This window comes from Balaenoptera physalus (genome assembly GCF_965194825.1).
Source record: "Balaenoptera physalus genome assembly, chromosome: 7".
NCBI classification, from domain to species: domain Eukaryota; kingdom Metazoa; phylum Chordata; class Mammalia; order Artiodactyla; family Balaenopteridae; genus Balaenoptera; species Balaenoptera physalus.
In genome coordinates this window covers 63,982,893-64,010,775 of record NC_138886.1, presented here as the reverse complement: position 1 = coordinate 64,010,775, position 27,883 = coordinate 63,982,893, and the positions used below count along the sequence as shown (strand labels likewise).

The window sequence follows — 27,883 nt, the reverse complement described above, 5'->3', positions numbered from 1 at the left end:
TTTACATCTTCTGTTGTGGAAGCCCCATGAGGCATAATTTCCTCCTCTATGTGGGTTCTTTTATTTTTGTTGAGTTTTTCACACCCGGGGATGTGAATTCAACCTTGGGTGTTCCAGTTACAGGGAAAAAAATTTGTGAAGGATGTAGTATTAGTTCAATTCTGGGGCAGATTGCATGCATATGTACAGAGTACCATGGAAGTGCTGGGATTATTGAGTGGTTTGCAGCCATTTTAGAGCATGTGCCTGGGACCAGCTCACACATTGTCAGGGAAAACATGATGTAGCAACAATATTAGATCATGCAAATGAGACTACTGAATAGTAATAGTTATGGGCAATATTTTGGAAAACACTGATTAGTGACAGTTTTATTACAGCAAATGTATGTATCAAGTCCCCAGATTTCATTGTAATGCACTGAAAACAGATGTCAAAGTGTCCCAAACAGAATTTCATGGTTAATCTACATATTGCATGGAAAGTACAAACAAACCATTTAGAATTCTGTTATTTAATCCTTTTAGAAGGAATGAAAATATACAATTTAGATTTACTCCATTCTTTCTTTTAATTTCAGTTTTTGTTTCCTAGGGGCTGATGATAAATTATTTTTTTTCTTTGCTATTTTCTTAAGATGCATATGGGAGAAGACATATCTGCATATGGACATGGTTTTACTTAATGTACTTTGAACTGTAAGTTTCTGAACATAAGGTCTTTGCATTAAAAAAAAAAAAAAAAGGCTCTAAATTATTTAGTGACCTGGTAATGGAATTACCTTCTTCTATTCCTTTGTTTACTGATGTAGAGTTTCACTCTATGCCACATAGTGACTGAAGCAGCATGCTGAAGTGGGAGGGAGGAAAATTGGTAGCCCTCCCTCCTGCAAGTACCTGGAAGACTTGGGGGGGGCCTCTCAGTGACTCAGTTTCTTTATCTGTCAAGTGACAGAGTTGGCCAGAAGACTTCCACTATCCCTCTTAGCTCCAACATCTTAGGAATTTGGCTTCTGGTTACCCTGGCAGGGGGAAGATCCCCTTCACATTAAGCAATATTTAATGAAGTTTAGCATACTCTTGTTAAATCTGGGATTTTGATACATTTTATTTATTAAAGAGAAATAGAAAATGTGTAACTTGACTCTTGAGTAACACTTTCATGTTGCTCAATTCAAAGTCCAATAGTCAAATCATTTGGTTCAATCTAGATAAAAAGCTTGCTTTTTAAAGAAAGAGGTCTTTAACTCATAGATTTTTAGAGCTGGAAGAATCCCTAGAGACCTTCTCACTTTACAGCTGTGGGTACTGAGTCTAAGAGAGGCCCAAAGCCACTTTGGTTGTTTGCATTAGTTTTACTGCTACATGGACATAAATAAGCATAAATAATTAAAAGTGTTATTTTGTGAACATAGCAGCAAGTTTTTTTAGGTACAAAGAGAAAAATTGTGATTTAAAGATATGTGTTATCATTTGTAATTTATTGAAATCAATTGATTCAAGAGTTCAGTTATTTTCTTTTATAGCTTTTCATAGGATATATTCTATTGAAGTCACCCTAGAGCTATGGTCTTCATGAGAATGACTATCTTTATCTTTTTCAGTGGGTGAAAAAAACTGTTTAAGTTATGGTGAACTAATATGGATTTGATCGTAGTTGGAAAACAGAAAGGATCCATTAAAAATGTACTGCCAGATTTCCAGTAACCATTAAAGGTCATGTTTGAGACTGGTTTTAAGAAAAACTTTTTTTTGAAAGTCAGGTATTGGAAGAAAAAATGGGAGCTGGTTATGAGGAGCTGATTTAAGTTCTGCTTCCTGGATGTCTACAATTTTCAGATTAGCTTGATAATTACTGTGTCTCCATTTTCCTTTGTGTGGTGTATATCTCTCATCTTAGTTTAAAAAACTGCTTTTTTTTTTCCAGTTTAAAACACATTCATATGCCTTCTTTTATTTGAGATGTTTCTAAGAATTTTTTCTTAGTTTAATTTTAGAAACTAAAACATGTTAAATTCACAAGGGGCATTCAATTTTAAAAGGAAACTTTCAGTGAATCCTTTTGCTAAGGTAAGAATTCTTTTATAACATGAAAGATTTATCTGTAAATTATATGAGTGTCCTGTAATGTACTTATGTATATCAAGGCACCCCTGAATATAGCAGAGGTTAATAACTTTTAAAGCAGAGATATTAGCAGTATTAGAAAAAGTTTAATATCAGCTACTTTTAGCAGCTAACTTCTGGTTTGAGAGTTTATGAGGAAAGCTTGAAAGCATGTTTTAAAGGCACAATTGTAGATGGAAAAATAGATGAGTAAAAGTCGGGTATTATGTAAGTGCATGACAGCAAAATAAGTAGAAATGTTGTGGGAGCACATTATAAAATAGATAATAAGTATTTATGGAATGAATGAATATAAATTACTTAAACTGAATATAGAACATTAGGGGCAAGTCAGACAACTGTTACTGTGGTAATTTAAAAGTTCCTCAAACTGGGAAGAACTGATTTTTACTGAGACTCGTTTTGTTTTCTTTTATATCTCCACTGGTGACTGGTCACTGTATAAGAAGTGTCTGTATCTTATACGTGCTTTAAGTTTCAGGAATGAGTAAAATAAAACCATATGAAGTGTAGTATCTGGATTAGCAATAGAACATATTCTAGAATCAAGCTGCGGCTTTAAATGTTTGTTTTACTGTTATTCACTATGTGGTTAGGTAAATTGGTTATATTTTCTAAGATTCAGTTTTTTGAGCTGTGCAGTGGGTTATGAGGGTGAAATGAGAAAGTGCTTGTGAGGTGCTTAACACCATGCCTGTCATATTGCAGATACTCCGTAAGATGTTTGCAATTATTGCTATGACTTGTAATTAGCAACCAGTATGTTGCCTGCTCATAGTATGTACTGAGTACTTATTTGTTCAATGAATGAATGCTTACCACCTATACTAAGGATTCTGGAAGACTTGATCTCCCTTTTGTGGGGCAGAGCATTACATTAGGGACAGTACTCTGCCAAAAGTAGGAAGAAACATATTATGAGAGCAAAAATTAAAATATTTTAGTTTCTATGTAATGTTTCAAAATCGATCCATAAAGAAATGAACGATATAGAAACACAGCGAATCATAATGCTCATTTCAGTATCTGTATCTGTAGGTGACTGAAGGAAATAGCCTTTCCTAGGAGCATAAAGACATGCTGGATTCCTGTATAAATTTCTGCTTAGAATCCAGTATACTTTACATTATCCATTTTTCATAAGGCTTTTCATTTGGGTTATAAGGAAATCTCAGACATAAACATAATCAGAAAGAAAAAAGAACATATCTGTAAATGTTGCCTAGCAGGGAATACCTGAGGCACTGGTATTTTATGCAGGAAACCAAGACTTTAAAATCCCAAACCTTTTCATGGGCTCAAATGGTGATACATATTTTTTCTCCTTTGTGTCTCTGATAACGCTGAATTATAGTCCTGCAAAAAGCTGGGAAGAGAGATCTTAGTATTTTGTGTAAGATTATTTTCTGAAGAAGAATTTTTGACTGCTTTGTCTTATTCATTAAAAATACATTACATAATTTAAAAAAATCATTTCACTAACGTATATTTTAAGTGCCTAAAAAATTTTGGTGTTGGCAACTTTTCCTCAATAGTTATTCGGTAATAATCTTTATCCTGTTATTATTCTTTTGACCAGTCATTATTAGGTTTTCCTGAAGAGTGTGTGTGTGTGTGTGTGTGTGTGTGTGTGTGTGTGTGTGTGTATACGTAGATATGGTACATTAATTCTTTTTATTTGGTGTGTGATTAATATGATTCTCCATATATCATATAGTCGGGAAAGTGGACACGTATGGATTTATTAAAATGTATCTTTCAAGGAAAATATAAAACACTTGATATACAGGTGAAAAACAGTTGAGAAATGCATTTATTGAGCGGGAGCTCTGTACTAAGCATTTCAATATTTTAAAGGGTTAGGAAAAAATAGTGAAAATATAGATGACCTTTCCCAAATAATTTATCAGTAGAAAAGAGAAGATAATGGTCACCTGTAGTGAAAGAAAGAAAAATGACTAAGATAGTGGAAAAAGTATACAACTAACTAATGGTCTCACCAACTACTATATATAGTTGGATTTGCCTAGCTCTCTGGGTGGAGACCCTGTGGGACTGCACTGGAAAGGTCACAGAGAGGAGATGAATCTCAAGCAGAGTTTTCTCAGGGGTTATATAACAAAAACAAAACAAAATGAGGTAGATAACCAAGAATCTGCATCTTATATAAATGAATTCTATTTGGCAATGACATATACTATATGAGAATTATATATTTTATTATTTTGGTAGGCTAACAGATTTGGTGTTTTTAATAATTTATTAATAAGGGAAAAATCTAATAGTAAGTTGTAGCCCAGATGCTAAAATACTCAATACTAAATGGCTTTGATTAATTAATCTCTTTTTTAGGGTAGATAATAATATTCTAATAATTCTAATTAAACAACATTATTCTTATATATAGCTTCAGATTTCAGTATAATCCTGTATACATTGTTTAAAAATGTTTTATTTAATATCTTTTTAATTTAGTCTAGCATTTTTATTGTTTATAATCTTGAACGGAAAATGTGAATATATATTTTTCATGTGTCATATATCTAATAATTTGTTTCAGATATTTTAGAATTGAGAAGATAATTCTATAGGCAGTTAAAAAATCTGGAAAGCAGAATGTGCTGCAAAAATATTTTGTTTAAAATATACTCTAAAGTTAGCTGAATTCAGTTTCGTGTCCAGTTTATATCACTATTATTATTATTATTTTAAAAATCAAGTGTGGCTCTCCAACTCACTAGAAAAAAAGAATTGTTTCAGTGTGACGAGATATGTTTTATAGTCAGGCTGAAATATCTGATCTGATGCAAACTTATACTTTTTTTTACTAAGAGCAATGGATAGATACAGTGACACACCCAACAATAAAATAACCCCCAGCTTTATATACTGAATTTTCCTAATATATTTTGCTCTCTGTAAATGATACCTATTCTAGAATATAATGTTTCCTCATAGAAAATTAGAGAAAATATATAAATGAAAACTTTGATAATCCTTTGGCTGTAGCTATAACATAGGTAACTTCTTTAAACTAGCTTTCAAGCCTTAAAGTTTACCAGGCTTAACCCGTGAAGAAAGAATTGAATCCAGTGGGTGAAATGCTAAGTTCCTCTATGCTTCCTCACCTCCTCAGACAAACAAGATGTGAATATAAGTTCTTAGAGGGCAGTGATCTTTTTTCATACTTCTCTTCCCCTTATTCCTCATGAGGGGATATATACAGTATTGATTGTATCGTTGAATGTTGATTATGATGTGCAGATACAGCGAGATTATAAACACTGAAATTTAAAAGGAAAGGTTTCAATTTGCCATTTTATGATGGCATTTTAAAGCCATTCTCCTATCTACAAACAAGTTGCTTAGTCATTCAGCAAATATTCATTGAATACCCACTGTGTATCAGGCACTGTGCCGGGTACGGGAATTTCAATATAGAGAAGACGAGCACTGTACTAACTTTTCAATAGGGAAAGACAATTTAAGAGGAATCATCCGATGTTTATTATTATTTTTCTTAACTGAAAAGTTGCTATTAGCTGCTTAATAAACACTTGTGGAAAGAGTAATGTTAGTGATTATCATCTGAAGGAAGTGACTTAGGAAAACTTGTGACAATTTCTGAGAAAACAGTGAGACCATGAGAATAGATGATGTTGATGAACAAGCATGATTTTTTCATCTGTATGACAAAAAATAGTTTTGTCGGGTACATATGGTAATAACAAGCATGTTCTATGACATCTTATAGCGTGTAGCTTTTCTTGCAGGAAATTGAAAACATGTCAGGATGCCTGCCTTTCTGAACTCTGGCCTTGCTCCTAAGTCTGGCCTAGCCCTAGCCATTGCACCGGGCTCTGAGCGGCATTAACACCATTCAGAGGTGAGAGAATCAGGAACAGTAGTGAAGCTTGGGGGAAGAGTGTGTATGTGTTAGGCTTCGCGATGATGATGGCAATTAATAGAAGAAACAGAAGAATGGAAGTGTGGCATTGGAGGTACACTCAGTAATTTCTCCAGCTGCTCAGATGTCAGCAGATCTGTTGCAGACTTTGCAGCTAACATGGCAGCCTGAGAGGTGACTGTGATTTTGGAGGAAGTGACTGGAACACAGGGAGTTGGAATTCGCTGGAAGGAGCCATGAGAACAGTGTCATAAGTTTGGAATTGGAAGTACTGAGCCTAAAACTCTGTTTTTATCATTTTTAGCTGTACGACTCTCAGCAAGTGTTTAGAGTTCCCGAGGCTCCATTTCTTCTGTGTAAAATGGGGATAGTAATCTTAAAAGCTTTTAGTAGGGCTAAATGAGTTAATGACGTGGAAAAGGTCTTGCCTAGCGACTTCAGACTCAACAGATAGTTTGAGTAAAGGAAGGTAGGATTTTCTAGGCTGTGGTGATTTTCCACTATGCTTTTTAGTATATAGTTGTTCAGCTAACACTTAGTGAGCACTTACTATGTATCAGGCATTGTTTGGAGAGATTTATCTGTGTGACTTGTTTATCCCTCCTTAACCATGTGAGGTACTTTACTGTCCTTTCACAAATGAGAACTCTGTGGCCTAGTTTAGTGACTCAGACCAAATTTAAACCTGTGTAGTTTGTCTCTGGAGCTCTTTCTTAACCCTACTTCTAGATGGTGAAGTTACTCTATTCACATTAGGGCAGAAGGAATAAAAGAAAATGTTAATAGAGTGAGGAATAATCTCTGCATGTTAAAAAGATAAGCTCCTTTTAACTTATTCACACATTTTTAAAAGGATTGAAATGATCATTTGTTTTATCTTTGACTTGTAAGTTGTTTCTTTTCAATTCTGAATAATTAATTCTGATATAGAAAGTAAAAGTTATAGTGATTTCCAAGCTAGTCTTTTCTCCTAAGCTGAGCAGTCTTTCTCATTTGTTGTTTCCTCTTATTCTAGTGTGCTTTTGTATGAGACCCTGAAATTGGATGTGTTTATTGTGTAGACCACAAAGGATACATAGGGAAGATAAAACAGCCTTAAAGAGAGGATTAAGCAAGTCAAGAGCCATACATGGTAATCCAATTCTTCAAGAACAGGCATCATGGCCTTTATGATTGGTTTATGATAAAAACCCTCCCTCCTTTACTCATGCCGTGCTAAGCTAATGGTTTTCCTTACAAGTCTCAGAATATTTTTTCTTCTATCATTATTATTTGTCAGAAGAGCTGGGACATTTTTCTCAGGTTTATTGACGTTTGCTTACATCTGAGTAAATTTACTCTGGGTTCCTTCTGTGATGAGAGTTTTCTGAAGAAAATAGGTACGTGAACGAAGGACAGGTATTTTGATTTCCATTATAGTTTCTTTGTAGAATTTTTCTAAACAGAGACAAAACTATTTTTGAATTTTTGGTGCCTGCTTTGTGGATTATTTAGATCAGAGGTTATGAGATTTGTAAATCATCCTAGGGTTTGCAGAGCAAACACTCCTCCATCCCCTATTCCTATATGTTTCATTGACCTTGTGGTTCAGTGGATTCATTTCCTTTTTAGATAAGACAGTGAGACTTTGAGAAGGATAATGTGATGGAAGGATCCAGAAGTGACTCTGCTTTCTCTTCAGAAAAGACAGGGCTCCCTCTTATTATTGCTGCTTTATTATTATGATAGTAATAATTGGTACTGATAGTAGCAATAACAAAAATAACTACAGTGTGTTGAGAATGTCCTGTGTATCACATGAATTATTTAATGTAATCATCATAGTTACCCAAAGAAGTAGGTATATTATCATCATTTAATAAATGAAGAAGTTGAGGTTAAATATGTTGAATAACTCTCCAGTCAGGCAGCAAGTAAGTGACAGAGCTAAGTTTTGAACCCATGACTGTCCCCTTCACATCTCATATTCCCAACTTCACTACTACTACTTCTCCACTTAAAAAGCCTGTTCCTTAATCATCTCCAAGTAGAACAATTTCTTTTATTAAAGGGTCTTTCTTCATTTTCAAGGGATGTCCGTTGCATTTTATAATCATGTATACCTGTCAATTAAAGAGCTGTCAGCAAATCTGAGTGTGGGCCTTCCTACCTAGAGTAAGAAATAATTACATATATTTTTTCTGTCCACTGTAAATATTTCTTCTTTCTAGCTGCCTAGATGTGCATTGGTTTGTTCCTCAGACACTGCTGTTCTGTCCCTCAGTGAGCAACAAGTGACAGAAATTTCTCTGGTGTTCTTAGACATTGTCACAAAACATTTAAACATGTTGGCTTTATATATTTGCCCCCAAACATGAATGTAGATACTTCTCTCTTCCTATTCCTTTGATTTCTTTTCAGAGATGCTTTATAAAAAGACCAGTGAAGGCCCAGGCTGAATCAGCTTGAGTTCGTGCAGCCCTGAACACCATCGGGATTGCTCTTGCCCTGAATGAGGCGTCCATTGTCCTCCAAGACATTATGTTAAAGCCCTTAACTGTGAACTTTCAGTCAAGATGCTAGACTTGCCAGTTAGTTACACAGAAACTATTCTGTCTGGGCTGGAATGTGGCAGTTAAGACAGGGGAACTTTGATCTTCAAGATAAAGTGGGTACAGACACTAGTGCACTGTTGCCGTTTCACCACAGTTTTAATTTGTATAGTTTTTTCTCACTTTAATCTAAATTCCTTAAACTTGTGTCCAGTGAATGGTGGGATGACACAATCAATGAGTATATTGTGAGAAAACCTTTAAGAAAAGCCAATGCAGTTCATTCCCTAAGACCAGGCCCTGCCAACCCCCCAACCTCCCCGCCCCAGTCAAGAGCTACAGGGATGTTTAGTTATGTCAGTTTTCTTTTAGGATGTGTGCCAAACTTTAATCTCTGGATTTGATATTTATGGGGTTATTTACTTATTTTGTTAACCCTGTCCAAGTTGTCTTAGCTGGCTCTAAGATGGCAGTAACCATAACAAAGTCACAACATTTAATATTTGTTAAGCTCTTACTATATGCCAGGCACTGTGTTAAAAGGCTTTGCATAGTGTTTCTCATTTGATCCTCACCAGCACTTGACGTGGAAGCCATCACTCTTAGGGTCATCGTCATCCTGTTAGAAGTAAAAATACTCAGACAGAAAGAGATGCGGCCATGACCCGAGCTTGCACAACAGTGGGTAAGAGAAGGAGCAGGGATTTGAATCTGGGTATTTGGGCATTGGAGCCCTGCACACCTGGCTCCCTGACTCCTCATTTGTCCTGTGGTTTTGGGCAAGTAAGCCCACCTTCAGGAACCTGTTTCCTGATCTGTAATAAAAGCAAATCCTCTTGCATTGCTGATCAGCATTATTAAGGAGATCAAATAAGAAAAGCCTACGGAAAAAACCCAAAACAAATCTCTGTATACTTTTAAGAAATATACAGATAGATGAGATGAGTTTAATGGCATCAACACATACTAAAGATTATGTATATATATATTGCCACTTTTATAAATAATCTCTGAAAATTAATCACTTCACTTATAAATTGGACCTCTGCAATGTGGGCCACCACATATAATAACACGTTATTGTGATTTTCACACTTATGTTGTTGCTGATGGTACAAACCATATTTTACGTAAGGGGAAAAGTCATTGAAAACAATACTGGATTTTATTCCCGAGTATCATGCTTAAATAATGCTTATTGAATATTTATTGCCCTCTTGATGCCCTTTGCTACCACTTTGCTGGGGGAGGGGAAGGCTGACAATTATAAAAAGAAAAGAAATGGATGTAATAGTTCTGTCTGCAGCCAATAAAATGAGGTAAATAGTTGGATAATCATTACAGAAATGTTATAAGTGTAAGTAGATGGATTCAGCATTTAAAAATTACCCTCCAAAAAAGGCAACCTAAACCCAACTTATACAGTAGCAGAAGTTTTGATACTGAATCAAATTGCCTCAATTCTTCTTTTCCCCTGACAAGATACAGCTGCAAAATAGAGTATTTTTTTAGAGTGAACACCTACCACAAAATGTTTCTTCTAAAATTTACGTTTGGCTTTTTAAAATATAATGGTTTTATAAAAAGTACAGATATTTGACCGATACAGTACAAATTTTGTATTCCTTTGGGTATTTCTGAACATATAATTTAGTAGTTTTTATGTTCACTTAATTTGTTTCCCTAAAAAAGACAAGTATGGGGTATTCACCTGCATGCGTGTGTGTGTGTGTGCGTGTGTGTGTGTGTGCGTGCGTGTGTGCGTGCATCTGAACGTGTGAAAATGCAGCTTAGGGATTACAGCAATTTAGTCAAGGTCATAAGTGACCTGACATGACCTTGAGCATGCTGTTTATAATTGCTGTGGTTAGTTTTTCTTCTCACTGTTTTTACCTATAATGTCAAAACACAATTATATGGAGTTGGTATGTTCACTAATAGCAGTTTATCTCTGCATGGTTTATAGACAGAGTCAAAAGCCAACAACTATAATTACATCCATGTTTCTAACGTAGCAGCAAACTAGAGAAGTGTGGTTGAAGTATGCTGTGGGTATCGTGCAGCCAGTAGGAATTATAGGGTAAAATCATTGCTTTGCATTCTTTTGGTTTTACCATAATTGTTACTTAAGTTTTGTTTTCTAGATTTTACCACTGTCTGTTGTGTTTATATGACCACATAAAGGGTGGTTGAGTTACGTGTCTCTCCACTCTATTTTTCTTCTGCTTGCCTTCCTCTATAAACGTACTGGTTCTCCTTTCACTTTCTTCTGACTCAGCAGACAGTACATTACAGTTAATAGTTTTCTGAAGCAGCCTGATATTCATGCTCTATGGAACCCATAAGACTTCTACTATTTGCATTATATGTTTAATTGGATAATTGTGGGAACCATGGTGAACTGTTAACAACTGTCAAGCCTTTGATTAATCTTTTGAATGTTCATTGGCATGGTTCAAGTTAGCAACTGCAATGCAGATTTTTGTTTTGTTTTTTTTGTTTTGTTTTGTTTTTGTTGCTGTTCTCATGATTATTTGACAGGATTTATCTAGAAAAATATATGTAATTTCCCATTTTGGCTCACCTTACATATCGCAGCAAAGAAGAAGCAATGCAATTTATGGATCACTAATTTATTTTGCATGTGAGGTATTGCAGTCTAATAAATCTCCAGAAAAATTGCTATAAGAAAACCTTTGTATATTTTTAATGGCCTCAATGATGTAAAATACAAAAGAGAATTTTTGCTTTCGAAATAGTACTGCTTTGAGTCCATAGTTTGGAAGAGGTGTTTGAAAGGGAACCACCATAAACTTGAAAAATGTTTGGTATTGAACCATAGAACTAGAGATTAATTTTATAGAAAATCATTCTTTTACCTGTGTGTATTCACTTATGGGTCAAGTGAACACACTTATGGGTGTGTTCAGCTGTGGGTCTTATATGATATGAAATGAACATCAGAATTATTATAGCAGAAAATTCTATTCAAACATAAACAAACTCTCAGGCACCCTTAAATTTTTTTTGTCTGTTTCACTTTAAGTGCATGTCAGTATGCTTGTGGAACAATAAAATATTTGCTTTTCCTTTAGTAATCTGTAGGTATTTAAGATATTTGGCCTAACAATGCACAGTTTTGGGGCTTTGTGTGCATGTATTTTGGTACTGGATAGAGAAAACAGGTGCATAGAGGAAAAGTTAGAATGAATAAATGAATATTTACCAAAAAAGCATAACGAGTTTACATGAATACCATAAAGACTTACAGGGGCTTGATACTATACTTGACTAATCTTTGTTTTTTCCTTACATGAGTACTGCAACTCACTTTTATTACAGTGTTTACCGAGAAATATCAGACTTCTTTCTGTGTCACAAATTTCAGAGTAGGACTTTGGGTAGCACTATATCCAGGCTTTTAAATATCATTTTTCAGTTATACAGTGATACTTAAATAGTTTCGCATTGTAAAAGCTGAAATAAATAAAGCTAAAATTCCTCCTGGTCTATTTCTGCTCATCCTCTGAGGAAACCACTGTTACCAGTTGGGTCTGTAACCCTTCCGGGCCTTCTCCATATCTCGAGTTACTTTGTTTTTGTTTTGCTATTTACTGTGGAGAGTGTTCCATTGGTCACAAAAGAGATGCATCCCCCAAGGAACCACAGACCCCACCTATGTGCCCACCCCGAGCTGTTTTCTGGGTCCTACCTTTCCGAACACTGGCTGATGGAGGAATGGAATTCTTTATGAACTGGTTGCTATAGGAGGAGACTAGCCAATGAGATGCCTCATTTTTTTAAGGCATGTTATAAATTGTAAATTGAATACTGAACGTAGGAGCATTGATCTTGTGGGAAATACATCTAGTTTTAAAATCGATAAAATGGGGGTACAAGGGTAGGGAAGATTGAAGTGTTATAATTGGTGGGGATAGGTCTTACTGAGGAGGCAACATCTGAGTAAAGATTTGATGGAGTGGGTAGATACCAGCATTCTTTTTAAAAAAAAAAAAAAAATTATTTATTTATTTATTTTTGGCTGTGTTGGGTCTTCGTTCCTGTGCAAGGGCTTTCTCTAGTTGCGGCAAGTGGGGACCACTCTTCATCGCGGTGCGCGGGCCTCTCACTGTCGCGGCCTCTCTTGTTGGGGAGCACAGGCTCAGTAGTTGTGGCTCATGGGCCCAGTTGCTCTGCGGCATGTGGGATCTTCCCAGACCAGGGCTCAAACCCGTGTCCCCTGCATTGGCAGGTGGATTGTCAACCACTGCACCACCAGGGAAGCCCACCAGCATTCTTTTTTTTTTTTTTTTTAAAGGTTTTATTTATTTATTTATTTATTTATGGCTGTGTTGGGTCTTCGTTTCTGTGTGAGGGCTTTCTCTAGTTGTGGCAAGTGGGGGCCACTCTTCATCGCGGTGCGCGGGCCTCTCATTATCGCAGCCTCTCTTGTTGCGGAGCACAGGCTCCAGACGCGCAGGCTCAGCAATTGTGGCTCACGGGCCTAGTTGCTCCGCGGCATGTGGGATCTTCCCAGACCAGGGCTCGAACCCGTGTCCCCTGCACTGGCAGGCAGATTCTCAACCACTGCGCCACCAGGGAAGCCCCAGCATTCTTTTTAAACACTTGAGTCTGTGAGTGTGTGTGTGGGTTTATGTGTTTAATGCACGTATGCACACACACAGTCAACTGTTTCTTACATCAAGCCTGTGAGGCAAGCTCTGTTATTATCTTCTTTTTACCTGTAAGGAAACCAAGGAACAGAAAGGTTAAATCAGCTGTCCAAGGTCACAGAACAAGTAAGTGGTGGAATCAGGATTTGGACATAGGCAATTTTGTTAATCTATTATTTTAGATCAGATCTTAAGCTGGCTTAGTGAAGCTAATCCAGGATAGGAATAACCTCTTTAGCAGACTTTGTACTAAACTAGATATACAGGACTCAAGATTAATTTCTCTTCCTCAGAAATAGGATACTGGATTCTACCTGTCATTTCCAAAGTGTGTTGTTTTGAAGTACCATCTTGGATCAAGTTAATAGGGTTGGAACAGGCTCTTCAGCTGATAGCAAAGCAATTCTGCTACGTATGTGGAAAGTGTGTTTTGATGCTTTAGTCAAATGCATAAAAGATGTGGGGGAAGGAGAACTGCTTTAGATGAAGAATATGCAAAAGGAATCTAACTCCATTCTCACCTCTTGAGTTTGCATTATTTTTATAAGACCGTTGTTTGCAGTCAGAAGCTTTATGGTAATCGTACCTTCCATGAGGCTCAAGATAGCCTCCTCAGCCAGCTGCTAATATGATAATGAACTGGAGAGGAAGAGTGAGGAAGGGGTGTGTAGAAGGAGCAACTTCAGATTAGAAGCCATACATGGTATGGCCCTTAAATATTCATCCAGGAAAATGTCTAAGGTTCACTGAGCTGTAGATGAGCAACTTACCTCAAGCTAGATTTATGTTTTGTTTGCTGAAGTATGGTATTTCAGTTCCTCCTGCCTCAGAACTCTTTCCTTGAAGTGTCCTTGAAGCCCTTTGACCTGCCATTTCTATGGAAACAGTCTGATTACTGTTAGCCTCAACTTCCCTATATTTGGGTTTTCAATAAGCTCTCAAGCTTAGCAGTCGAGTCTTAGGTAAAATGTTTGCGTGAAAGGTAATGGAAAGGGGATACAACTTTGAGAATATATTTATTAATATTGAAAATAGGATTCACAGTTTTCAGGCCTGATACATTTTTTTCATTCATGGGGATCGGTAGACATAATATTCTCCTATTACTATAGAAGTAAGAGCTACGGTGGGAGACCTGGCTTCCCTTTTTGGTTCCATTATCAGTAACTGATACTTAAGCTTCAGTTTCACCATCTGTAAAATGGTGCTAGGGGTAACAGTTATTCAGAGGATAAATTTTGATAACGTGTATGGAAGGGCTTTGTGAACTGAATTGGGCGCTCCACCCTCATATATGTGTGTGTGTGTGTGTGTAAATATATATAGATGTATATATATTTTTTTGTCTACCCTCTCTTTCTGCACTAAAATGAAAAATTCCTGAGACTATGAACTTTGACTTATTCTTGACACCTTGATTAATACGTATTACTGATAATGTTTTTGTATCGAGCCTGTTTTGGATTTTTAGCCTCTCTTAGGTGTTTTACTGAAAACCTAAAGTTAATTAACACATGTTTTTTCTCAGTGTGCCTGCCTATAGTTGATAGGCGGAGCAGACTTCTACTGCTGGAAAATGTAAGGGACACAGGACATGGTTTTCGTCTCATTCCCTGACTGGAGATATTTTCTCTGAGTCCTAGTTTTTCGCTTTCTCCAGAGAAAGTCACCATTTATGAATCACGCTGAGGTTAAAGGTCTAAATTCCCTACTGCGCAGTCCCAACATTACACCTTAGTAATGCTCCTTACAGGGTCCTGCCCCAATCCCCAGCTCACCTTTGTTTTACATGTTTTGTTCTCTAAACCCCAAATCGGAATGTTCTAGGCTGTGCTCACACAGAGGCTCACGTCTTTTCTTTCCTTGGCCTCTGAGACAACCAGAGGGGATACACTGGTCTTCCTTCTCCATAGTGTTGTTTGTTGATTTCCACATATGTTTCAGACCGTTGAACTGTCCAGGTTTGGAGGTCCCAAGTAAGACTTCGATTGAACACATTTTTCTTGTTAGCAGTGTTATGACAAATAGCAGCAGCTGTATAAACTAATCTTTCTGTAGCTTCACACAGGGGACTCGGTTAACAATGGGCCACTGTCAGCATTTAATCTTTTTTACCTCTTGGTTCCTGTGAACTTTTCTGTTCGATATCAGGATTAGTCTTACGCACAAACAGAGGAAAACGTCAAATACTACAGATGGATTGAACGTCCCTTGGTGTTCTCTAAGGTGATCTGGAGAAGGGCCGACGATCATAATGATTATTGGTCCTGGTTAGAAAGACATACTGTCATGAGGATGGTTGTGACAGAATTTGGGATTCACTTTGTTTTGGAAATGTTTCTGAATTTAGCACCGAAGTCCATCGTCTTGAGAAGCTGACCTCTGAAGTTTGGAGTGACTGTGGTGTGAACAGGGCAGTAAGGACACAGCTTCTCCCAGAAACCATCATAGAGGCAGACACATCTTTGTGAGCTCTTTGTCATGTAGAAGTCTACTTTTGTGTATGATAATTTGAAGACATGAGAAACAGAAATCTCAAGTGACCTTTTATCTCTTTTGGTAATTTCTATCTTTGTTTCTTTGTCAGAAAAAAAAGAGGGCACATTGGATGTTCAAGTACAGTGGGGAATTTGAAAAAGCAGAGTTATAGCTTTAGGCTAACAATGAACAAAAGTTCAGGTTCCAGTTTAAATGTACTCGACATTTGAACCCCTGTTTGAAGCCCTTGCTTTAGGTCTATCTGCAGAGGACATCTGAAATTCCTTTGGCTTCTAATCTATGGCAAGTGAACAAGAATGGATGACAAAGGGATATAAAGGTAGAGCTCAAACAAGTTGTTGTTAATTCTTTCTTTCACCTAAGAGGACTAATGAAAAGCTTATATTACTAAATTCAGACTAGACCATTGTTGCTACTTGCCAAGCAGTACATGCTTGTGCGTCTGTCTAATCCATATTTGAAAGCCACAAACAGAAGCACATAATTTGGCAAAACACCAAAAACATGCCTCGGCACACTTCTGGAGATTCTTCCAAATGACTTATTGATTCAAAAATTTTAGTGTGTGTGTGTCTGCGTGTGTGCACGTGTGTGTGAGCGTGCATAGACATCCATATTGCCCAAAGATGCTTAAAATAAGTTATGCTAGCAAACCATGTGTATTATACTTGTTTCAGGGGAGGGGTTTGAGGACTTTGTTTCAAAATTCTGAATTGTAGACAACAAAAAATATAGCTGATTATTGGGCAGTTACTTTCTATTTTCCCTTCAGGTTAAGTACAAACGTATTACTTAAAAAAGCTCCCCAAAACACAACATGTAAAATGGTTTATCCTTTAGGAAGGTTAAAATATCCTATTTGTTTTAAAATGTGTTTTGAGGTTTTATTTTTTACAGATGGGTCACAAATAGTAACTCATTATAAGAAAACAAATTCTTCATAGCACCCTAAAGAAATTTCCTAAGTTGATAAATTATCCTTTTACAAAAGTATTTTTCCTTTGCCACGTTTCTGCTTGATATAGAAAAGATACACTTTTTAAAAGCACCTAATCTGAATTTAATCCAGAATACTTGAAGATATTTAGAAGGTAACTACATGAAGTTACATTAACAAGACAGATGTGGAAGACAAACAGTCCGTAAGAAATTTTTGGCGTGGTCCACTTCCCCTTGCATGAATATTATTTTTTAAAGTCAGGGGCTTTTATGTGTAGTATTTTATTTAAACATTCCAGCTTCTTTTACAAGATAGACATTATTATTCCTCATTTAAAGAAGAGGAAATGAGAGTCCAAAGGGTTTAAAATAAGCTTCCCAAAGTCACACAGCTAGGAGGTGGCAAAGGCAGGATTAATCCGAAGCCTGTCTGACTCCACAAATAATACCCTGGACACCACCTCTCAGCCTTCTCCGATCCACCCCTTTCAGTCATTCATCTCCCTTTATCCCTTGAATTGCAAGCCGTACTGCTGTGAAGGTAATTGCATGTGGATTATGTTAATGTATTTCCTTATTAAGGGCTTAAAGTATACTTTATAAATTACTTACACTTTTGTCTTTTATTTACAGTATCTTATTTAATATTTATCTCAATTGGGTGAGATAGATATCGTCCCCATTCTACAGCTGAGAACCATTAAGTCGTCACCCAACAGGTAGTCGAGAGCTGGGCTTAAGTATGGGATCCTTCCCCAACTGTTTTTTCCATTACATTTTAAATGGCTCAAGTCCAAAGAAGTATCAATGCTGGGCTCTCCACCTCATACTCAAAAGTTGAGTATGGTAAATCTAGAACTTTTGGGCTTAATTTAAAAACAACAGAAAAATGAATATGAAGTACCTGACCATGTAATTCTTTGTAAGCATCTTCTCACATTACAGATGCAAACTGGTAATTGGTTGAGCTACTGTATACGGTTGAGAGAGTCTTCTCTCTGTATGAGTTCTTTTTTTATCTTCCTAGTTTCAAGGAAGTTTGTGGTATACAGGTAGGGGTTTGAACATCAACAACTTTTAGTCTTTTGGCTTCATTAAGCATAATAGAATTAGATAGATTAAGGTGACTGAATTCACGCAAAAGTAAAAAACAAAAGAAAGGAGGGGCGTGGGGAAAGGAGGGGAAGAAGGAGTTCGTTCTCACTGCTTTATCTATTTGTAGTGACATTTGAAAATTGCCCCGGGAAGGTAGTGTCTTTCCCCTTTCCTGCAGGCTGTTTTGCATCAGTTTCTTAGCATGCAATGAAGGAGAGGACCATACTCATGACCTTTCAGATAAATATGCACAGCGAGGAAATAAAGATGCTGAGGCCTTAATCCCCAGTGTGTAAAAGGGTTTTCACTTACATACGTGTTCGTTATTCTTCAAGGCAATGCTGGTGAATAGGATGACTCAGGAGGTAGTCATGAGAGTCCTTCTGGCCTGGCAGGGTCCCCCCACCAGGGCTCCATGTATGTTGTCCTCACCGTTCACTCCAAGGGCACTGATATCCCTTTACTGTCATCTCTTGCTATGACTTCGAGATTGACTATTACGAAGACCCCAAAACCATCGTTAACCCAAGTGTGTTCATTAAAGGAGGTGCATGCTGATTGACAAAGAAGAACTTAACAGGAGGTAACCAGAAAGGTAATGCACTCTGGATTACTCATTTAAATGTGTGACACAGATGGAGAATTTACAGACCTCGGTGCATTCAGGGAGGCCATCTTGGCCCACTCCATGTAAACCCTCAGCAAAAGGACCAACAGTGTTGTCCAACATTGTGAACTAAGGTCCATTGGATAGATTGAGGCAGGGACAGATTAGGAACTTTAAGCGATGGTTCATCCACTGGATTTAATCATAGATTTTATCAGATTAGTGGTCTGGGACTGTTGATTTGACTTTTTCCTTGAAATAAATCAACTGAAAAACAGAACTTCACTGTCTCTTACTGGTTGCCTAAACAATGTTTCCAAAAGTTAGCTGTCTCTGTGCAGCTGACTTGATTTTCTCAAGAAATAAGTTAATTTCGCTAAAAAACAAACATAACCCTGCCACCTCTTGTGTGGTGCTTCAACGATGTTTCCAAAAGATTATTATCCTTCAACATGCTATCAGAATGGAGGAGAACCATTTTTTAAAACAGATACTGCTCCCTGTTTATTTTGTGAATTTTAACCTATTTAGACTTAATTCTTATGCCTCATATTGAATCCTTGTTCTAGAGAAATGTGATCCCAGGAAAGCTGGTGCTTTGCTGCATTCAAATGGTGCTATGCTTTAGGTTTCTGTTCCAATCTAAGATTTCAGAAGAGTCAGTAACTGCAAATAATCTAAAAGGGGAAGAGTGAAGAATGCTTCTAACTTCCCTTTGAAATGAATAGCTCTGCCAGAGCAGCAGCTATTAGAAAAACAAAAACGACAAAGAAAAGCTGCTCAGCTCAGCACACAGAGGTAAATTTACTTACATCAGACTGAAAAATGAGGGCTGGGCTTTGAAAAGACATCCCTTCTGACTAGAGGAAAGCTTGTAATTTTGGCAAGGCTGCAGCCCTCCTAAGCCCCTGAGAAATTCTGAAAAACATTACAGAAGACTGTTCTTAATATTAATGGCTGTCTTCCTGTGTGTGTGTGTGTGTGTGCGTGTGTATGCACACAGGGAAGAAAAATGCCAGCCAGAGAAGGGGTAGAGAATGAGAGAAGAAAGGATTACGTAGAATGAAGAACTACCAGTGAAAATGTCTAATTTCTGAAAAATCATTTGCATCTATCATTTTCTACTCTTCAACCAAGAGTATCTCAAGATGAGATTTAGAGGAACCCCAGCCCCTTAGACACTTTAAGTTATTAGCCTTGCAATAATGTGGCCCTCTTAAACTCTTCCTAAAATACTTTGTTTGTAGATAGCATGGCTCACTGATACAGTCTCAAATCATGGATTTATCTATTATATGACATCAGAGGTGAAAAAAAGACTGTTTCCCTGTGGCTAATTGTGGTGAGTGTCACATCATGTTGTACTGGAGTGAACAATTTCAGGGGCACTAAGGGCCTACAGCTCAGCCTCTTGGGAGGGGACTTTTCCTTTGCAGCTTAGCTTCAGGAAACGTGAACATTTGTGTTTTCAAGACCACATACCATTGGGAAGGAAGTAGGGGTGGAGATGCGTGCTGAGATTAAGTGGCTACGAGAATCCCTGTACTGTGTATGATCTGGGAACTGCTGGGGTTTCTGTAGCCCTCTTTCTGGTGTGCCTTTAGAATTTGCAAAGGCCAACCGACAACAAATACTGATACTTGCTAAGGATATTTTTCACAAAATAATGTATTGACTTTTCAGGCCTGGCCAGACAGACTTCTGTACAGCATGGCTGTAACTTGTGTGTGTGTGTGTGTGTGTGTGTGTGTGTGTGTGTGTGTGTCTCAGGAGACACAGACAAATCTGCTGGAGAGTTCACAATCATACTTCTTTGGGATATGTAGCTGTTACCTGTCACGGTAAAGGAATTTGATAATTGTGGGAAGCAGTTGTTAAAAAGCAACTTGGAGATTATTTTCAGGAGGGAGGCATTAACTCCTCCTAGCCCTGAGTGCATCTCTCCACCTGGGGCTCTGGCCCATGTTACCTTTAAGGACGCAGGTCCTATTCCAGCTCAACATGTGGACAGTTATGCGGATAATAAACAGAGACCCGAGGTTCTTTTCAGGATTGATGATGTGGAAAAAACAGAAAATGCACCCATTTAAAAAGAGTGCCTTGATTTGCTGTGGAGTTTAAAACTGGGAACGTGTTTTCCCAGACATGCAACTGCTCTGTAACATCGCTGACTACTTAATGAGTGATCTCCCTGGCCTGCTCTGGCTGTGCATGTTTTCTTGACTTAGGACTGACACTCTCCATATAATCTTAATTCATTTTTAGTCTAGGCTGACTAAATCTTCTGATTTGGCAAAGTAGAGTGTCAGGATTGCCATTGTTATGTTTGCTCTGGATTTATATCTTAAGTTGAGGTTAAGTAACACATTTACATAAATCAACTCAGCGCTGGACTCTGATACAAAATTGTTTTACTGAGAGAGAGAGAGAAAAAAAAACGAATTGTATTGCTTCCTGAGACTTGCTTTCATTTTATATTAAACCTCAAAGGATTTATAAATTTAATGTGTTCTGTGTTAAAATGAACTCTTCTGTGGGTTTTGCTTCTTATAAAACAGAATGAGAAGAACTTTATTTGCCAGAGCTGGTTATAGCTGTTGTTATAATGGGATGACTTTCCTAGAGGTAGACTATAAAATGTAGTAGGCTGATATCATTTAGCAAAATAGTAATATGCTTTTAAAGAAGGATTCGTGTTTTCTGATAGGCAACACAAGGACTCCAAAAATATAAAAAAAGTTCTTTCGGTAGTAAAGATACCGCAGAAAGGTGAAAAGGCTTTACATTTATAGTTGCCAGTATTTAAGTGGGAGTGCTTTTTATTGTGCTTCATGCAAATGTTTTTTCAGAATTTTATTTCTTTTGAAATAATGACAAAGAATATGTCATGGCTGTATTGGTTGGGTCATCATCTATTAAATCATGTTCTATTTGAAAGTTTTACTTTTGTTAAGATTTACTTGTATTCTAAATCACGATTAAAAACATTCAAAATTTGGGGATAAGATATTTTAAAAGATATGTTATCATTCCAAATGCCAGAAATATATAGAACGAATAAGAGATTGCTAGCTATTTTAAGTTTATTGAAAAAATATACTGAAAACTTGCCACTTTCAATACTATGAAACATTAGCAAAACACTATTGACTATGAGATATGATGTTAAATGTCTGACTTTAAATTTTAATATTTTTTATGGCTACTGAACAGAATTTGCCTTTTGACAATGCTAGTTTTATGCACTCATAAAACTAGGAAATGCTAAATAACTTCATGACAAGTTTTTATTTTCATCTTGAATGTATTTTCTTCCTAGACTATTATTAGCATTGCTAAAATATCCTTCTGTACCTAGGGGAAAGAATTCTCTCTCCTGGGTCCTTGCGAATATACTTAAGATGGACCAAGTGACAGGGGGTCACATTCATTTTGAACAGCATAGTTTCTTTGGTGAGATAGATGGCTTTGTATTGTGTTTTGGTTTGTTTAAAGAAATTATTATTGACTCCTTAAGTGTTCTCCTTGAGGTTCCATATTCCCTGACTTTATCTCATGTTGCTTCATTTAACATTAGTGTGGCTGTCTGGCCAACCGCTCATCCTTTTTCATCAGTTCACTTGGGAAGATAGGATCCGTATTTCCAGTTTCTGCAAGGTGGAAGCATGTGTTTTGTCCAGCTGAGTCTCTTGGTCTGATTTTTTTTTTTTCTGGTCCTAATACATGTTTATTCCTACATGTGACAAATCTGCAGTCGTGTTTTCTTTCTGAGTTATAATGACTCAGATGTCATAATTAATTTGATGAGCAGGTGGGGGTTATTAGCCTTGTGCTTCACTTGCTAATAGCTGCACAGTTTTTCTAAAGTACTCTTTCAACTAAGGAGGCATTTCTTCACATAGAATAAACAGTATAGCACAAAAGCCTCAGTTAGATAACTATCCGTGGGCTTGAAAAGCTGCCAAGCAGATGTTGTTATTGGAGCTGGCCCAGGCGAGATTGGGCAAGGCAGATGCTTGCGGGGAGGGGAGGGGGGAGGAGAAGGGGGAGGAGATGTAAGAGTGCAGAGGTTGGAGGGGGGGAGAGGGAGGTTCTACAGGACTCTTGCTTGCTTTACAGGGGTTGGGCCAGATTTTGTTGGGGTGGGAGTTGTCTTCTCACGAGCCACCTCCATGGTTATGGCCTCCTGTTGGTCTCTTGAAATGTACATAAATGAGGATGGGGTGGGGTTGGAGGGCACCCTCTCTAAATATCCACATGGGAATGAATCCGAGTGTTCATCCAGCAGTCTGAGACTTCTGGTTTGCATTAGTGCGGCTGTGTGCAATTTTTGAAGGGCCTACGGAGACTCTGCTTCATACCTACCCACATATGTAATGGACATGACAGCCCTGACATTTACCAGAACTCATAGGTTCTGCTTTATTGCTATAAATTAGATTGTGCAAATTTAAGACAAAATGCTGTTTTGTTTCCTGTCACCTCACCATATAATTTTCTTCTGAACCTTCCCCACTCTTTATTAAAATGTTGCAAAGTAACAGCATACTTTTAAAAATTAAGATCAATCTTGGAACATGTCAGATATGTATGAGGTAAACATGTGGAAGGTTTAATCTAAGCTGATCTCGGTTCTGTCTGCTGTCTTTTTTTTTTTTCTTTCTTTTTTTGGTGATCTAAGGCTTTTTAAAACTCATCTCTCACTCCCCTTCACTAGATTAAATTCTGTAATCTCATTTTTCTTTGAGCTGATCCCAAGCCAATGGTCTGGGGATTTTATAGCCAAGGGATAATTTTTAATAATGGGCTATTAAAACACTTGCAGCTCCTATCCTGTCTTTCAAATTAGTGTGTGCACAGATTGTCTTTCTGGGGAAGAAGTCTTTCCCTTGGCAATAAGCAACTGATTATGTGCCACAAGAAGCATAAAAGCTTCCTGTAATGCTTATACGAAAAACATAGGTAAATAATAAATGATAACTAACAAGGGTAACTGTACAGTGGGAGCAGCAACTCTGCCCAGGATTTTTGCTTTATCCTTTGGAGAAAAAGTCTTGTTTTCCCTTATTCAGACAGATTTAGTGTGTTCTGACAACAGGGTCATCTAACAGTTTCCTTAACGATGGAAGTACAGTGGCTGGAGACAGCTGTGTAAGGTCACGTAACTTTCATTGTTGTTTATAGTGTGCTTATTAATAGGTTAAAATGAATAACTCCCTGGACAGAGGTCAGGTAACACCTGTATAAATAATGAATTGCCCTTCCAAAATATCTAATGTAAAATTAATATACATAGCTTGCCACTTTGTTTTTTTATGCAGTTCAATTTCCTTTCCTTTCTTTAGTCTTCTGAGGTATGATTAAAGTAAAAATTAACTAGTTCTGAGAAGGCAAACAAATCTGTCTCCAAATACTCTGTTTTAGTGTGACTGAGATTTTGTTAGCATAAGATTAAAGCCAGTATCCTCTCTGATTAAAAAAGATACCTGATTCTATGTCTTGATCATTTGTCACAAGGAAAAATATTTTGGACATACAGGCGTATGGAACATAAAGTGACATAAAGCCACCAATTGTGAAACCGATATGACGTGAGTTGTGCTGAGAGTTGGCATGAATGCTTTTCTTCTTCATATGCAAAATTAGGCTTCAGGTGTGTCATATGTGTGAAATGCATTGCTCCACCATGTGCAGATGGTAAGAACACATATGTCTCAATACCATTCTCTCAGCCTGTATGCTTTATCGCTCAATAGCCTGACAGATGCATATGGGCGAATTCCTTCATTGCCCTCTCTGTTGATTGTTAGTACTTTTGGAAATGATGTTGTAATTTGGCAAACTTAATCTTGGTGGGGGAGCAGTGCTGAAAGCAGTGAAGAAGTGGCACAATTTTAGTTCTCAGCCAAGTACTTAGAGTTATTAAACTTCTTCAAATATAAGGTTTTCAGAATTCTGTAATCTTAAAAAAGAGAGGGAAAAAAACTAGTTTTACATTTGATGCAGAATTTGAAAAATTTGTCTTTTTATCAGCAAATGCGGCTGAAAAAGTCCCTGAATCATTTTAAATCTGTACAGAATGAGATATAGTGTTATATGTGATGTCAGATTAAAAAGTAAAAGTTCGGTCTATGGACGGAGTCTCTAAAAATGTTTTTAATACAGTAGTGCATCTTGTAACATGAGTCATTGTTAGGAAAAAATGCATATTTGTATACTGGAATGTAAATAATTTTTCTGCAACAGAACTACATGCAACAATTACTAATATGATACTGTAAGCTAGTAGAGTGGACATTCATACACTTCTAATATAGTAAATGGTTTCGCTGTGCCTAGGCCTTCAACTGTTCAAAATTGAAATCCATCAGCTAATCTAGTAAATGGTGGTGCTGCACCCAGGCCTTCAACGGTGTAAAACTGAAATCCAGAGCAATCACCATTAATGCCTCTTGAGTTGTTCTAATTATGCAGATGTTAAGTTCAACGAACATTTGTTGAGTGCCTACCATATGCCTAGCAGTGTGCTAAAGATTGGGGAAATATGAAGATCAATAAAGTGTTGGTCCTTGTTCTCAGGGAGTTCATAATCTAATCTAGTTATGGAAACAGAAACATAAAACTAACCACCTAAATCGTATAGAACAGATGGTAGACAATGCCATACAGACAGGTAAAAAGTACTATTGGAGAAGAGAGGAGGGACTTAGTAATTGACAAGAATCCAGAGAAGGCTCTTCTGACTTAAGAAATGAGCTAGAAAGATGAGTACAGTTTCCTCAGACAGGAATGTGAGGAGTGGGGCTCCTGGATGCTGGGATTAGCACAAGGAAAGGTAAGTCATTGGGGATGGGTATGGGCATGTTGGTGATTGTGGGGCATGAATGACCAGTGGGACAGTGAGTAGATTTCACTTGTGTGGGAAGAGTGAAGAGACTTGTAAAAGACTAGGCTGAAAGATTCGGGTTGCTGAGGGCTTCAGTTGCCACTGTGAAGAGTTGCCAGTGGGTAGCTCTTCACGAATCTTGGAGCAGTTATAATTAGATTGTCTTATAGATGGCAACTCTGACAGCAAAATGGAAGATGGATTGGAGAAGGGAGAAAATGGAGTCAGGGAAGAGGACCTTTTAAGCCAGGCTTTAAAATTTTCATATAAAATATTATCTTTGTCTTTTCCATATGTATGGGGTACAGCATACAAAGATTTAAAACAGAAAGCATAGACTACATCCTTATTCGTTTCAGTAATTAAAAAAATTTTAATTGCGCACCTGCTGCAAACCAGTGGTACTTCTAAGGGCTGTGGATATAATTGTGAACAAGACAAACATGAGCTCTGCTCTCAGGGAGTTTACCTTCTGTTGGGGAAGAATGATCAGGTCAAATCAACAAGTTAATAAACAAGTCGTTTCAGATTGTGGTAACTGCTCTGAGGAAACAAAGAGAATGATACGATGTCAGTATATAGATTAAACTGGGGTGTGGGGGGCGTCTTTGTTAGCTAAGGTCCTCTGGGAAAGCCTTGCTGAGGAAATGAAATAGGAAAAGATGAGAAGTAGTCTAGTATCCTAGTATGTTTGGCACTAATTTGTGACCTCAGTTATGAACATAGCTTTGGTTAAAAATCCTTTCAAGGCATTTGCACTTACAGAGATGGTCTCAGGGACAGGTGAGGCTTTCATGATTGTTAGAGAGCTCTCTATAAGAAACATTTCACTGTACTCCTGTATAGACTGAATTTGCAGAATCATGATTTAACTTTATGTGGCTTTACTGTAAATGAAATATTTAAGAAATATTTTATACATAAAAGATCCATATGTAGAAGATCTTTGCTTATTTTACAAAACCTGCTTTTTCCTATTATGTTGTTCCATTTCCCTTGTTCAACGCCCTAGTATTCTATGTCTCTGAGAAATCCCTTCCAGGCAACAGATTTGTTGGCATGCCTCTTTTCATCCTATGATGAGAATTGTGTAGTCAGTCTCGTCATCTTCTTTTCCCTGTATGATAGAAAGCTCAGAGCTCAAAATTTGTGTTCATTTGTCTGTTTATCTCTGTTTGGATTCTATGATAGCAACTTCCACTTCCTGTCTGCCTTTATCTCTTGGATTTTGTGTTTTCATTCATGGATTTTTGCAGCTTTCGATTAAGTGAAGAGTCAAGTCATTATTTGTAATAATAAATCAATATAGGTTAGTCTTCAAATCTGATGCTTGGGACCTGACTGCACATTCTGGAGATATTGAGGAAAGGGAGCATGGTGATGGATGGACATGGAGGGTAAGGGAGGAGGAGGAGGAGAAGGAGAAGATGGCTACACCACTGGGAGAAGCCTGGGGTTATTTGCAAACATGGGCAATCCAAGAGGAAGAGCAGATCTGAGGAAGGGATAAAGACTTAGATTTTAGACAAGCTGTTGGTCACCTGCCCTGCTGAAATGATGATCAGTCAATTAAAAAGAGTGCTAGAGCACAAGAGGAGGGTTCTGGTTAGGAATTCAGATTTGAATATAATTGAAGACTTGGAAGTAAACGGAGCTATTAAGGGAGAGATTGTTTGTAGAGAAGATCTGAGGGCTGCAGATGGACCCCTGAGGGAGGTCTACAGTGAGTGACTAAGGGAGAGGAACCCACATCTCCCAGCCCACAGCATGTATGTACACTGTCATCAGACCAAAACCCCCATTCCCCATCCTTTTGCTGACTAGTTCTCATTCATCCTTCAGGGCCCATCTGAAACATTTTGTACTGTAGTAAATCGATCTCCCTTGTCTGAGATGGTAGCTTCTCCTTTGGGCTCTTACAGCACTTTGTACTTCCCTGTCATAGGACTTATCACATAGTATTAGAATTGCTTCATTCATTTTTTTTCTCCCCACTGCCCTGTAAACTCATTCACAAAGGTATCTCGCACGGAGCTCAATGCCTGCTACATAGCTGGTGCTCAATACACATTTGGTAAATGAATAAAATAAACTAGAAGGAGTCATCCTAAACGTGAGAGGAATTCTGTCTCAGAGATGTCGGGGAAGACAAACGAGTGTCTAAAGAGAGGGACATGTCATCAACATAAGGGTGTTCATGATATGCCTCCTGTCTCAGTCACCTTGGCTGCCATTACCAAATGCGTGTGAATGAGCAACACACATTTATTTCTCACAGGTCTAGAGGCCAAGATGTCTAAGATCAAGGTGTCAGCAAGTTAGTTTTCATTCTGAGGCCTCTTTTCATGGCTTGTAGGTGGCTGCTTTCTCATGGTGTCCTCACAGGGCAGAGAGAGAGCAAGAAAGACCTCTGGTGTCTCTTCTTATAAGGACACTAATCCTCTTGGATCAGGGCCCCACCCTTGTGACCTTGTTTAAGCTTAATTACCTCCGTAAAGACCTTGTCTCCAAACATAGTCACATTGGGGTTTGGGGCTTCAACATATGAATTTAGGGAGGGTGTGTACACAAATATTAAGTCCATAATACCTCCCTCATAGCTGGGTACTATTTGTGGTTT

At 37.6% G+C, this 27,883-nt stretch overlaps 1 protein-coding gene and 1 long non-coding RNA gene across 12 annotated transcripts in view; both read left to right on the top strand.

Moving 5' to 3' along the window:
* NFIB (nuclear factor I B) overlaps positions 1-27,883 on the top strand; it is a 236,558-nt gene that overhangs the window by 20,981 nt on the left and 187,694 nt on the right. The window lies entirely within an intron of this gene.
* The window catches only part of LOC309663684, a 70,506-nt gene that overhangs the window by 13,156 nt on the left and 29,467 nt on the right, over positions 1-27,883 (top strand). The window contains exon 1 of the long non-coding RNA XR_014265404.1: positions 1-27,883. This exon is cut by the window's left edge and continues 13,156 nt beyond it. This is a non-coding gene — a long non-coding RNA (uncharacterized lncRNA).